Source organism: Neopelma chrysocephalum, unplaced genomic scaffold, assembly GCF_003984885.1.
Source record: "Neopelma chrysocephalum unplaced genomic scaffold, ASM398488v2 Primary Assembly neopelma1_106b, whole genome shotgun sequence".
NCBI classification, from domain to species: domain Eukaryota; kingdom Metazoa; phylum Chordata; class Aves; order Passeriformes; family Pipridae; genus Neopelma; species Neopelma chrysocephalum.
In genome coordinates, this window is record NW_020897771.1 from 1,972,377 (window position 1) to 1,986,793 (window position 14,417).

The 14,417-nt window shown below is 35.8% G+C and overlaps 1 protein-coding gene across 4 annotated transcripts in view; it reads right to left on the reverse strand.

Annotated features, from left to right (window-relative positions):
- The window catches only part of GAS2 (growth arrest specific 2), an 84,038-nt gene that overhangs the window by 16,651 nt on the left and 52,970 nt on the right, over positions 1-14,417 (reverse strand). The gene's annotated exons all lie outside the window — the stretch shown is intronic.

Here is a 14,417-nt window from a genome sequence, read left to right on the forward strand (position 1 = left end):
CAAATTTGACGAGAATATAAATAATACTGGAAATTACATACCAGGTACAACAAGTGGACAAGAGTGCAAATGGCTAGAGAACTTAAACTAGCACATTAAGTGGACAAAATTTACTTCTGATGCAATGTGAAGGCAGGAAATCCACATCTGGTCACTCTCCCAGCTTCCAGAAGTACTCATCCAAATGCAGATCAGAGATGAATTAATTGCACTGATGAGGGTACCATAAACACAAGTTAACATACGACGACGTGGCTGCCTGATATTTCACTAACAGCAACTTCTCTTGCTCAACCTTTTTTCTTTCTTTCTGGGATCAAATTAGCACTTGCCATCATCTTGAATCATATGTCCAATGAATTTGAATCTAAAATGGGTTTGCTCTGAAATTAATAGTACCACAGAGAAATTAGGGATCTGCATTTCAACTTACAAAATGTATGAATTTTACATATTGAAGTTGACTATTTTATACACATCACTACTCTGTCACAGTCATTACAGCCATTTTTGAACCTCCTTACCAGCACCCCATATATAGCTTTACACTACTATTGCATCAATACTGAACATACCTGAACCTACAAATTAGAAATATTTCATTTCTCAGCCACATTAACAAATCTTTCTAATGTTCTAAACTGTATACATATGAATCATTTCAGATATTTTTTTAATTCAGGCTTTTCTTTTAAAAAAATTTAGCACAAAGTGAAATTCAGATGAAATCAGTCTCATCTAGTTTGATGTGTTAATTTGATTTTTTTAATTGCTTCGACACGTGACAATATATTTTACATGGACGTGAAACTGCCAAGATTTATTGCCCAGGTTCACCAAACTGGTAAAACAGAAAACGATGATATTCTTGTTCTCCTCAGCCCTACTTTGAGAGCACATCTGATATTAACTTTTCCATGGGACAGATCCAGGAAAAAATCATGGTAATACCATCACTTTTGTTCTGCGGAATTCCAAGTTTATCTTTGGAATGCTTTCCAGGACAGTTTACTGTACATTCATGACACTTGTGAGAGGCTGACCATGTGCCAAGCCCTGAAATCCATTTAAAATGCCGTGAGTGCTACCAAAAAAACAGCCACTTCCTTGGCATGGAAGTTCAGACAAAGAATGGATGGGGTTAAAAGGAGAAGCAGTCCTACTTAAAGAGCGCACATATTTTTCATACAGGGCTGTTTTTCTGTGGGTATTTAATAATTTTAGGACTCTGATAACTCTCTTGACACAGGAATGAATTATTTAAAGCTAGTATTAGTAATTTAGTTTAGTTTTGATGGCTGCCAGCTGTAACCTGACAGCACTTCGATTCAATCACGTGGAAATCCCCTGTTGTATATATTCTAGTGTGTTGGATCTCTTTGCAGTCATCAGTTTTATATCTTTCTGCAAATACCAGAAGAAAGATCTTTTTAGGTTCTGGCAAAGATCTTGGAATGGGAAAATGTGCTGGTTGCCAAAAAGGCACTGATTACTCTAACAGAGTAGCCTGGAGTTTCTATCCCTTCCCTTTTAATATGTAAACTTGTTTCTGATTTAGAACTGACTCCTGGAAAAGGTGTTTTCCTCAGTGCTCATTTATGTGTAGCAGGTCTATATGTTCTCTTAGAGAACACAAACCAGTTTTCACTTCCCCAGAACCATGAATAAATTTTATACCACTTAGTCCTACATTGCAGGAGACAGAGTGAGTACAACACAGCAGGAACAGAAACAGCACTTCTATTGCATGTATGCTGTTTAATCATGATTGCAATAGCAAGAATTATGCAAAACTCCTTCACAAAAAAGTATAATAAAAGGAAGAACTACCTTTAGACAAATCCAGTATGAAAGGATCAAGTATGCAAATATCCTTGTGTACTTCAATACTTCATCTTTAGAATTCAATTCCATCAGAGAAGGACTTTTTCCTTACTGTTAGAATAACAGATTTTGATAATGCTCCAGTAGAGCAATAGAAAACTTCATAATTGGTTACAAGATGACTTTGCACAATGATGACATCGTTTTGAGGTGGTTTGGGGGGTTAGGGTTTGGGGTTTTTGTTTGGGTTTATCTTTGCTGAGGTTAGGTTGGTTGGTTGTTTTGTCATTTTGGGGTTTTGGCAGGGTTTTGGAGGGAGGGGTGGGGGTTTTTTTGTTTGGTTTTTTTTTTTTTTCTGTTAAGGTGATCAGATGATGCTTCAGTAAAGCCTGAAAAAGCTATAGAAATGTTCTTGGCTGAAATGCCTTCTGAAATATTGTGTCTCATTCATGCTGCTACATCTGAACTGTGGAGTAGACAGTGCTTCCTATGTCCCACATCTTCTTCAGACTGGAGAATCTATTAAGTTATTTTAAGCTTCCATTCTAAAAAGACTTTGCTTTTCAAACAGGTTTTGTTATTATGTTAATCTCGAAAGTGAAAACTAAATGCTAGGACAAGACTATTAGTTTTAATTTCTTACCTGGTCATGGATAACCCCAAGCAGCAGCTCCAGACAGAGACAAAGCTACAGAGACCTTTCCCTTAGACAAGCCTTGCTAACGCTAAGCACCAGTTCTGAGAAATTCTTTCCACGTTATTTTCTTCTCAAAATATCCCCTAAGCAGGTATTATGAATTTTGAACAGCTAAGAAACATGAATGTGAAGATGACAGTATGAAATGTAATTATTTCTGTTTTCACATCAACAGAATCTTTCATCCTTACCACATTCTTATTTTTTGTACTGGACTCTTTACTTCAGCATTAGCAAAATTGGAGATATTACGTAACAATTCCTGAAGTATTAAACATCAATTTAAACATTAATATTCACTAGAATCTGCAAGAAGTTACTTGGTGGCACTGAGCCAAACACAGCCAGACTCTTGGCTTCACAGAATAACTCACCAAACAATCTTTTATACAGAAATATATATATACATTGCCAGACCTGGATCAAACACTTGATCTCCACAGTTCCTAAAGCAAAGATTTCATGCCACAGACACCAGGGTACACAGCACAAAGCTTTGAGCTTTAAGGCATCTCCTCTGGCTTAACCCTCGGGCCAGCTTTTTGGACTAAATGGAAACAACAGCAGGGAACAGAGAGAGGAGTTAGGGAAGCACCATCACAAGCCCAGTCAGTATAATAATGTTAGGCACATTTTGCAATGCTTTTCACCAGCCTGAAAGAAGGGATGTGGATGCTTAGCACATTTAACAAAAACTCTTTCCCCTACCCTTCCATACATACTCAGGTACTCCAAAACTACTGGTTGTTTGCTTATCTTCACTAGCGTTTTTGTACTTGATGGGGTTTGCTGGAGTGCTGAGAATCAACTTTACTTCACAGATTTCATTTTTTTTGCACTGTTTGCAAGGGCATAAGGGCTAGGTCAACACTGAACACTTAAATGATAATATCTAATTAAAAAAATAAATCCTAAATAAACACACCCTGTCTTTGCTATTACTTTTCCTCAGTTGGAAATCTGTCCTAAAATTAGGCCAGTAAGACTGTAGCCCTGAGTAAATCAGTCATATTATACCTGAATCTGTGAAAAAATGAAACACAATTATCAACACCTGCAGACCAGGCTGTTGAGGACTCCTTCAAAATCTAAGTTGTCTTATGTAGGACTTTCTATAGTATCTTTTGCAAACACTGCATTAAATTTAAACAAAAACAAAACAGAAACAAAGAAACAAACAAACCCACCACTCCAGCAAAGCAGACTAAAAAGAAGTAGGGAGACTTGAGAACAATATACACTTTCAGCACAAAACTGCCATGATATCATTCTTTGGCTTGCCAATAAATATACTTTGAGAGACTGGGGTGGGGAGGAGAGAAGGAAAACAGAAACAGGGTTCTTTGCACCATTATGGAATGCAAAGGACTCCTTCTCCCTCTCACCCCTCAGTAAATCAGGAGGAAATTGTTATGTAAAACAAACCAAGAAATTTGCATAAACACCACAGTAATTTCTGAAAACCTGGGGTTTTTTTTGAGCCCATCACTTGATTTATGTCAGTTGGCTTTGAAGGTTTTACACAGAATTCTGAATGCTGCTGTGGTTCTATACCTTACACATAAAAGACTATTGAAAATAAATTTTAAAATAAAATTTAAAATAAAAATTAAAAAAAAAAAGTAAAATACCTACTTTTTGCAAAGGAGGTTTTTTAGGCCATCCAGAGTTATCCTCTTATTCTTTATAATAGATGTCTGTGTTTCATACGTATACAAAGAAAAAACCATAATATGCCTTGACATCAGGAGGTGTGTGGGGTGGGGAAGGTGTTTGACTTTTTTTTTGCTCAAGCTGTAAACTGACTTGGACTTTACTTTTAGGCATTGATTTTACTTTTCAATCACAGACCCCATTTCTACATTTTTTTAAAATTCATTTGAACAGGGAACAAGACTGGAAACATATAGGATGGAACAGAGAAACTGGGCACTATTCCAATCATGCTGAAAGAGAGAAATCAACCTTATTTACAAGTGGAAATTATAACCTGTTGGCATGAACCAGCCAGGGACCCTTTTTAATATTTACTACGCTTTCCCACCTTCAGCAAAATCAGATCAGACAATTAGAGATGGTCTAATCAATGCTCTCTTTGAAAAATCCCTCTGCATGACTTTTGCAACAAGTTTAGTGAATCCCTATTTTGGTTTCCACATTGAAAGTGTTTCCTGGAACAGAAAAAGAACCACATTAAACAGAAAAAAACTCACACAGTTTGAAAATGTTGTTCTAACAAAAAGGGAAAATAAGAGTTACTTTTGTTCACTTCATGTTTATATTTGCCTAAATAAATCGTTCCAATTGTATATTACTTTTCCTACTTCCTTGATACACCTCAGCCAGCTACCAGAGTATTGGACCAGGATAACTGATAATCCTGATGGATTTATGATGGATTTTACTTTTCCCCCATGTAAGGATCTTTTGTAGACTCACTTTTTCCATGCTTTCAGCATTGAACCTGACTGATCTACGTTGAAGTTGTTAAACTTTTCAAGGTGGTATTCCTTTATTCTAATTTCAGTTCACCAACCTGCCAGTCCTTACATTTCAACACGGTGGGAGCTCAGCAACTTCCATCTCCATGTGTTGGGAAGTGCTTCCCAACCCAGAAGGACAAGGAAATTGCAATAGGAGTTGTGGGCTCTGACCAGATTATTCTCCACTTGACTTTTGAGTGTCCAAGGAACCAAACAAATCCTCTCAGTTGTGTGTGCAGCCTTATGAAGTGTCAGCTTCATCTGAGTACTACTTTTCATGACCATTTCATTAGGACACTCCTTCCTGGGATTTAAAACAGGATTTAAATACATGGAGGACAGTACCAAAAGCCAAACCCAGGAAACAGAATATGAAAACATCAGTAGTTTTATAAGTCTGTCTAAAAGGGTAACACTTTTAGAAGTAGGTCCTCAGCAAGTCAGTCAGGTTCCATAGAAATATTGGCTGCTTTTGTTTGGTGTTTAAAAAAAAAAAGGTGTCCAATACAGTGAAGATAGATGAAGAAACAATACAGATCACTGTCTTGATGACCAGATAATAAAAATAAAAAGAAATGGCAGCAAGATGATCTTGGGAAATTTTTGACTGGGAAACTTTCTAATCTAAAAATTTTTAAACTCTATCCTATAGTTGAAAGAATTTATTGTTCAAAACAATATTAAAGTGTTATCATTAACTACAATGTCTGAAACTGAGTTTCAGATTAGTTTAACTGGGTGTATAACAGGCTAGCTAAGGGCAACACGTTTCTCAGGTTCAATGTTGGAAGAGAAACCTGAGCTGGAAAAACAATAGCTACTACAATTTTTTTTTTTTTTAATGTGTTCCCTTGATGGAAACCAGGAGATATTTTGGAACCTGAAGAGATACCAGTTTAGTTGAGCTCAAATGTCTTCCATAGAAAGCAACATGTTAGAGCAAAATGGTATCAAAATGTTAATTATCTGTGACAGTTTAAAAAAAAACAAAATTACTCTAACAGATGCTCTCATGTTGTGACTAGTAGAAGGGGACCAGGAAGCCATCAGCTGCTTGCCAAGACAAAAGGCCCTGGCACACGTCGTGTCTTTGAGTATCCCTGCCACACCAGAACCACTTGCACATGGATTTTTATCCATTGTCGTTCTAATGGAAAGATTCAAAATTGTATCTGGGTTCAAGACTGAAATTCAGATGTGTAAAGATCAAGTATTATACCTCTATCTCACTGAAAAGGAAAAAGAAGAATCAGAAATTCAGGAAATGAAGGGTTTCAGTTTGGGGGCTGGTGGGGCAGAACACAGAGGAGGTGGAAACCAGTTCCTTTACAGGTAGTCTAATGTGTAAAACTTTGAGACAGAGGCACAAACCCACTTCCTTCGTATTTAAAAAGTCTTTGAGATTATTAAATCTTCCTTTGAATGAGTCAGGAAATGATTACAGATATGCATTTCCCAAATACTTATAAATATGTCTCCTTAATAAATAATTACTCTTAAACACAATTTTCTGTTAAATACAAGTTTTTGTGACGTTAACATGGCCATATATGTTTAAGATGCTAGGAAAAAGCAAGACTGTCAAAGTAAACACAGCAGATGAAGCAGCAACTTGCCACGTTTTGACAAGATGGGAAAAGGGGTAATGGTTTTAAACTGACAGAGAGCTGAGTGAGATTAGATATAAGGAATATATCTCCCTTCCATCCTGAACCATTCTATGATTCTATGATAAGGCCTTAACGCAATTTTTAAAATTACTTAAGGTTATTTCAGTATTATTTACAAAAGTGTTTGTCTAACAACTTGCATCTGCCTCTAAGTAGGTACTTACTCTGCATAACTCATGTGATAATTAATACACTTTTCATCAAGGCAAAAACACAGTAATTACAGGGTAGACAACTACTAAAACCTGTATTTTTAACCTGTTCATGTATTTTGATCATAAACTAAATTTTATACACATTCAGCACAAAGACCTTGAAGGGCAAGTTGTCTTTGGACAAGAATAAAATATATAATCAAATTTAAGTGCACTTAACCTTAAAATCTCTTTCCTTAATTCTATTTTACTGTAGAATAGACTTACTGGCAAAAATATTTGCCAGTTTCTCTGGCATAAAAATATTTGCCATATTTTTCTCTAACTATTTACATTAGCCAATGGAATTTAAAATAGGAAGTCAGAATAACTATTAATGTTGTCCTAAATTATTAAAAGCAAATTACATTTAAATGGAAAATTTTATTGCATTGTAGTTACACAAAAACCTAAAAATCTGCACTTAGAAAGCATTGTTCAATATATCCTAAAAGTACTATTTTTATGCTATTGCAACATAAGATAGATACAATGAATGTATCATGATTATTTCATAGTCTTTGGCTCTTCCAAATGGAATTGGATTAATAAATAATTAAAAGGGCATAACTGTTAAGAATAAATGTCTCATTGTTTTATTCATTCTCTTTCATGAGAGTTTCTTGATAAATAATCAAGATGAAGCTGAAGTCTTGTTTTTTTTTTCCTCTTTTAAAGTTGGAACCTAACACCTCAAGATGGAATCTTGAGAAATCAATGTAAAAAAAAATCCCCATAATTTCTGACAAAGAACATCTCAAATTGAGAGCTTACTTTTTAATTTTTTAATCTAAAAGATGAATAATATAAAATGCCATGTAATTCTGTAATTTGATTAACAATCCCATTAATCAACATCGCAGAAATAGAGAGGAATTGCTTGCTCCTCTCCACTGACAGAACCCTATAGGTGAGATAATGCAACCCTTGGATTCTAAAAAAAAACCAAACCAAAACAAAACTTTTTTTTCTTTTTGTTTTAGGAGAACAAAAACCAAAAATAAAATCTCAACTTCCCCCTGTCTCTCCAGGAAGAGTGGGCACCTCATAACTTCTGTCAGGAAAAAAGATCCTCATGGAACAGACTGGTTGATAAATCCTCTGCCATACAAATCATGACTATTCTCATTAAAATACAATGTTCTATATTTCAACATGATAAAGAGGATTTGGAAATACAGCATTTGCTGCTTTTCCTCTGATCAGAACTAGAAGGCAGTACCGAGGACAAAGCCATCAATCCCCTACATGGGACGAAATCCTGCTGTGTTTATTTATTGTAAAAAGTCCTGGACACAACAAGAGGAAAAAAGCCTTGCTTTCACACTGACAAGACAAAGAAATAAAACACTTTTTGAAATGCACTTTAAACTTTTTCCTGGTATTTTAGGAATGGAAAGGCCAAACCATATGGCATTAAATATTTTAAAAGTCTACACACCACTTTTGTTAAATCATGGCCAACTCAGTTCTGTGCAGAACCATCATTCCTGAGTCAAGATGTAAAGCCCAGCTGGAAACTGCCATGTAAGCGAAGAGTTCTTTAAGAGGATTACCCTAAAGCTAAAGAATACTGCAATAGATAATCAATGCACTTTTATGCCTGAATCCTAAATGTCCAATGAGAATCTCTCATGAACAGTGCAGAAGCTTTGGTGTACTCATGCCACCAGCTCCAGGTAAGCTGCATTTATTGTCTTTTCCCTAGGTGGCAGCATAAGTTATGTTTATAGTATAAAAATATACTGTAGACAAAGGATATCCTAACAAAGAATCAGGTTGGTTTTCTCCTTTTTAATTAGCACTGTATAGTAATTATCTAAAACGACAGTGAAGAATATCAACTTAAATTCACCCCCAAAAATATTGTAGCATTCCTCTACAAAAGATAGATGTGGTTACCTTAACTGGATTAAATATTATTCACATTGGTGTCATACAAGACCTTTTCAGCTTGTCAAAAAAGTTTAAATAAGAAATGCAAAGCTCAGTGCTATTCTTCTTAAAGAGCAACACCACGAAGAGCTGCATCTCCATTTCTAAAGCATCTGGTTCACTAGTTCTAAACTGCAAGCACAAATTGCTGTCCACATCATTAATGTAGAATATACTATTGTCTAGTAAACTTCAAGTGGATTCTTAGAAAATGATCCACCTATTAAACAGACACACAACTAGAAAATAACTGAAGAAAAAGGAAATACTTTCCCCTTTCAATATTCTCAGTATAAACTTATGGGACCCAATCTGTGGTTATCAACAATACACTATAAAGGCTTTTTCATTTTGAAAATGCTTGTCTGTAGCCTAATGGTGGAATAGATCAGCAGTGTGTCAGTGCTCTTAGATATGCAGATGCCAGTGCAGTACCTTTCATATAAAAGGAGTTAGAGAAGCAGAAAAAGGAGAGGAGGGGAGTTATATAATTTAGTCTATTTTTGTACTCTCAGCATTTTAGGAAAAAAAGTCTGAAATAATGAGATCTATAAGACATATTTATCCAACTTTGTTACTCACCTTTATTTACCTTTAAAGCACTGACAATTTTTTTGGTATAATTAATTACCACAGAGAATGTGCTGCTGGCACTGGTGTGCAGGGTGATTTTACCCAGGCATGTTCCTGCCAGAGAGGAAACTCAAGCACCTGGGGATGTCTTTCTTTGCCATCTTCAGCTCTTGCAGGCACCAGCTGCATTGAGGGCACTCCAAAGGCTTCCCACGCCTGAACTGCATTGCTAAGGAAGTCAGCTGGAATTTGTGGGTAATGCTTTTAAAGATATTACACATAAAGCTTCAGAATACTTTACCCTGGCCTCCTCCCAAGGGAGACTTCTCTTTCTACTGATTTCAGGGAATGTAATATTGTTATAACTTCATCTCTAGAAGTTCAAATGATAAATACCTTGGCAGGAAATTGCCACAGGTGTATTAGTCATTTCAAGAACCAGAATGTGACACTTCTTTAAGATGCATTACACCCGAAAAATGCGCAATATGATTCGCTAAAGCTTTTTCAGATCTCCGAGTGGAGCTCTCTCAATAATGCATCGAGGGAGACACTGGGAATTAAAGAAGACACAATATTTGATTGTCCACAGAAGGAGGTCACTGAGGCAAATAGGTCTAAGCCAGCAAGAAAAACTGCAGAGCTATTGCACAGTCTGTCAGGTCCACTGAAACATCTCTGACATGCATTCCCACACATGCATTTTGTCAAGAAGTTTTCAGCCAAGTCTAACAAGAACTTCATTGGTGTGAAAGCAAAAAGGAGTCACTCTAACACTTTTCCATTAAATTAGCAGCTAAGAATTTGATTTGTGAAAGTTTTTTTGCAAAGAAGTTTACAATGAATCCTTTCAAAGTTCTAGACACATAATTAACATGAATGGCCACACAAATGCAGCATATCAATGAAAAAAAATATAGAAAACTAAATCAAGAGGGGCAAACTAATATTTATTTAATTTCTGGCACTTTATTGTTTGGCCTACCCTCAGTGAAAGTCTGTCAGCAATTTAACTAGACATGTCAAGGCTTCACAGAACCCGAGAGTGGAGCTGTAGCTGCTCTTGTATTGAGTGCAAACACAGCATCCTCAAGTACAAAGTGATCAAAGAGATGTCCCTGGGCTTCTGGCTCCACAGAAGCTTCTAAACCTGAGTAAGAAAAGCTCGAGGCAGGAAGGGGAAAAAAAAAATTAAGAAAAGAAGGGAGAGGCAGGACAGAAAGTGCAACTGTAAGAACAAGCAAGCTGCAACTTAAGCTGGGGGAGGGCAGGGTCTGCCCAATGTCAACAGATTAATGTCAGAGTATAAAAGAAAATTGATTTCCTGACCCTTCTACAGGCAGCATTTAACTCTGGTCACCCCACTGACACATTCTGTATTCCTGTTTTTCCACGAGCTTTTGAGTCTTGTGGAGTGAATTTTACTGGCCCTTTAAGGTCTTTTTTTTTTTTAAACAACAAACAAAACCTGAGAGAGCTGAGAAGAACTCCACAAGTAAGACTGAAATGTGCCACCTACTCTGTGAGGGCAAAGCTGGTGGAGAGGAATTGGCACATAGTAAAGTGTCCAGCTGAAAGGTCTCCAACACCACCTTTGGAGATTTGGGGCATAAATTAGGGCTGGACTTTAGACACGCCTTTCTCGAGGTCTTTTGCATTCTTGAGTTGAGTATGTTTGTCTACAAACATAAGGAGACTGAGATTAGAAGCCAAAGAAAGCCAATGACTGTCGCTGCCCTGAGACCCACGATGTGTTTTCAGAATTCACTCACAAGATCCCAGGCATCCCACTACATCTCCCTTGGAGTTAGCTTCATTAAAACTCCCCATCTGCCTATGATTTTGACTTTTTTAGACACCCTTGAAAGGTATTTGCTATGGATAAAGCTTAAGGAAGGAATTTCACTGCTAAAATGGTAAACTGTTTTGCAGACTGAAAGGGAATGGGCCTGGGAAAAGCAGAACAGCTGTTAAAATCTTTGGAATAAGGAAGAGAAAAAAGCCAGGAAAGTGATGCCGAAGAAAAAATGCAGAAGACAGAAGCACATGAAGCAAAACCTATGAGTACAGTTTATGTATTTAGATTGGAAAGGCAGAACAAGACATTTGAGTTCTTGAGAACTGTATAATCAAATCTGCTTTCTCTTTCTTCTCATTTCCAGTTCTTATATGATATATCCTCCCTACCTGGACTGTTTGGAGTCAAATGTGCTTCTGTATTTATACACAAGTACATTTTTCTCACCAGAAAGAGGCAACAGTGCACAACAGACTGTCTGCAGAGTGCTATTATATATATAAACATAGATATTATGCACACATGTGTTAGTAAATCCCAAAATAAAGTTTCTACACAGGTGCTATAGCAGATAAATGACACCTTTCATTTCCTGGGATTTAGAAGGAAAAAAAAAAAAGCATTGAACAAACATTTTGTTACTACCACAGCAAAATAATGCTGTGATATTAATTATTATAAGTACATGTAAGAGCAACCTCATACTTATCAACTGGCCTTCAAGATAGAGAACATCTATCTAGGAAAAATGAGAAGCTTTAAAGCCAGGCTGCATTGTATCATCTAATGTGACTCTAGTTGCACGAAGAAATAATTTTTCACTGATTTTGGTGCAGAACCCAAGGATTTGAATGTTGTCACGGGTGTGAACCAACAGGACAGATGTTTCTGAGAGAAGCTTGCTAGTTTGTGGGAAATGTTTATACTTACACCTACACAACATAATAAATGTGAGATAACTAGAAATAAGAATTCTTGTCACTGAAACTGTTGAAAAAAGTACTTTTTTTAAAGGTATGACTGACATTTCTTGCTATAAAAATCTCTATTAATCTAAATCACTCCTGTGCTGCCTTCTGCAAGTAGTAAGCATTTCAGACTCTATGAGTCTCTTTCCCAAGCTATAAAACATATATTTGTTCAAGTTTTCATAACTTGTTATTCTTTAGTTTTAAAAATAGGCTTATTAATTCAGTTCCAATTTGAAAGACTAAGGCATAATGGTAGGACGTGAGAGTAAACAGGGAAATAATTAATTGTATATGGCACACATACAGAGATCCCACTAATTGTAAACCAATGTCTCAATTTTAAATAAGCTGGTCATTTCATTTATTGGAAGTTATTAACATAATCCATAACTGTAAAACATGTCTTCCATTTTATTTGTTTGAGTAGAACTTAGATTCTTTCACTTCTATTTGGGAGGAAGGAAAAAGAACTCAACAAGCAGATAAATTTTTATGGAAAATAAATTTTTAGCATCTAAGCCACCACAGCATTATGATAATCACGTTAAGTTTATGTCTTACAGAATTATAAGGCATAAACTGAACATGATTATGCATGCACAAAGAACTGCTTTTGGGACATGCATTTTTATCAAGAGATTTAAGCATCTTATTGTTTTCATGGATTTCCATTATTCCATTAGTTCATAGATTCACAAGGTTTTTTGCAATTTAAATATTTTCCCATGTTAAAAAATTACTCTAGCAATTTTAATGGGACCATTACCTTAAGAAGTTACCATGATACAAGAGAAATTCTGAAGGACTGCCCCCCCCCCCTTTTGCTACATATTCCAAAGGGTCTTTCTCCTTAGAATTAGATTGACACAACTTGTTTTCTGTGATTTTTTTGTGTGAAATCTATGTTCTGCCACATTTTATTTTTCTTTGCTGTTCCTTTTTCACTTGTTTCATATACAGATATAAATTAAGAAAAAGAGGTACTTGGGACACTTTTTCTCCTGCTTTTGTTTGTTTGTTTGTTTTTTTAGCAGAAGTTGCAGAACTAGAAAAAAATTTTTACACATATAATATTATTAAATAATTTCTGAAAAAAACCAATCTTAATCATCAATAAATAGGTGTCAACTCCTACCACATGGCATACTTGTAGAATCACTGAAATTATATAGGGTTTAAGTCCTGTAGAGGTTACTGGAGAAAGCTAATAGACTAATAATACAGGTTTGGGTACACTAAGCCAGCTTAAAACAATGGAAGTGTTGATCTCAATTCAACTGAAACACATTGGGTTGCAAAAAAAATGGTATGTATGTGGCTGTGTCAGGCTGTGTAAAGAACACACAACATAGGAGGAACCATCTCAGTGGCATCAAATAGGGTGGCCAAATATCAACAAAATTAAAAGTCAGCTACACATCTCAAGTGTGCTTTTTCACAGGTGTCCACAGGATTCCAAAGAAAGGTTAATAAACCTACTCATGTACACGAAAAGAACATGTAGAAGGAAGAGCAAAAAACTTACCGTGATCCAGTGAAGAGTTCCAAAACGAGGTTCAAACCAACCAAAACCAAAAGGACTTTTAAAACTAAGGAATATGGACTTCCTTCCACCAAAATTCATGGCAAGTTTCCATTAATATCAGTTTTGCAGGAATGATCTCTAATACTGTAGTTTAATATCTAATCTGTATTACTGTTTTGGTTCTTTTTTTTGCACAATTCAATTTGTAATGTGGTAGCATGATATGAAAAAGGTGTTTTGTTTGCAAACTTGGAATGAAATATGGCATGGACTAGACTGCAAAATAAAGAAGCCAACAAAAGAGAATTTGGCACTCACCATTCTGGCAAAACTCAAATTTCTCAAAACTAGAAGATTAAAAATACTTTGATGCTGTTTTTTGAAATTAAAATCGAAAGGAAGAAAATGTAAGTGTTAAACTGTGCCAGATTACTGAGGTCTTTGGTTAATGATCATTACCTTCTTCAGCCATTTGAATCTAGTAATAAAGCCACTACCTAAATATACAGCAGAATTTAAAAAAAAGTCTCACTGGCTAAGAACCAGAAAAGCTATAAATCCTTTCTACTACCATGTTAAATCTCAGACTATCTGTGAGATTTAACAAATGCTTTATTTCTTCTTCTTTCTGACCTATTACTGAGTTAATTGGGAGTTCTCAATCCTTTTTCAGCACAGTACTTACACGTGTTCTCAACTTCACACTCCTGAGAAAACCCAAATCCTTATCTAGATTTGACTTCATTG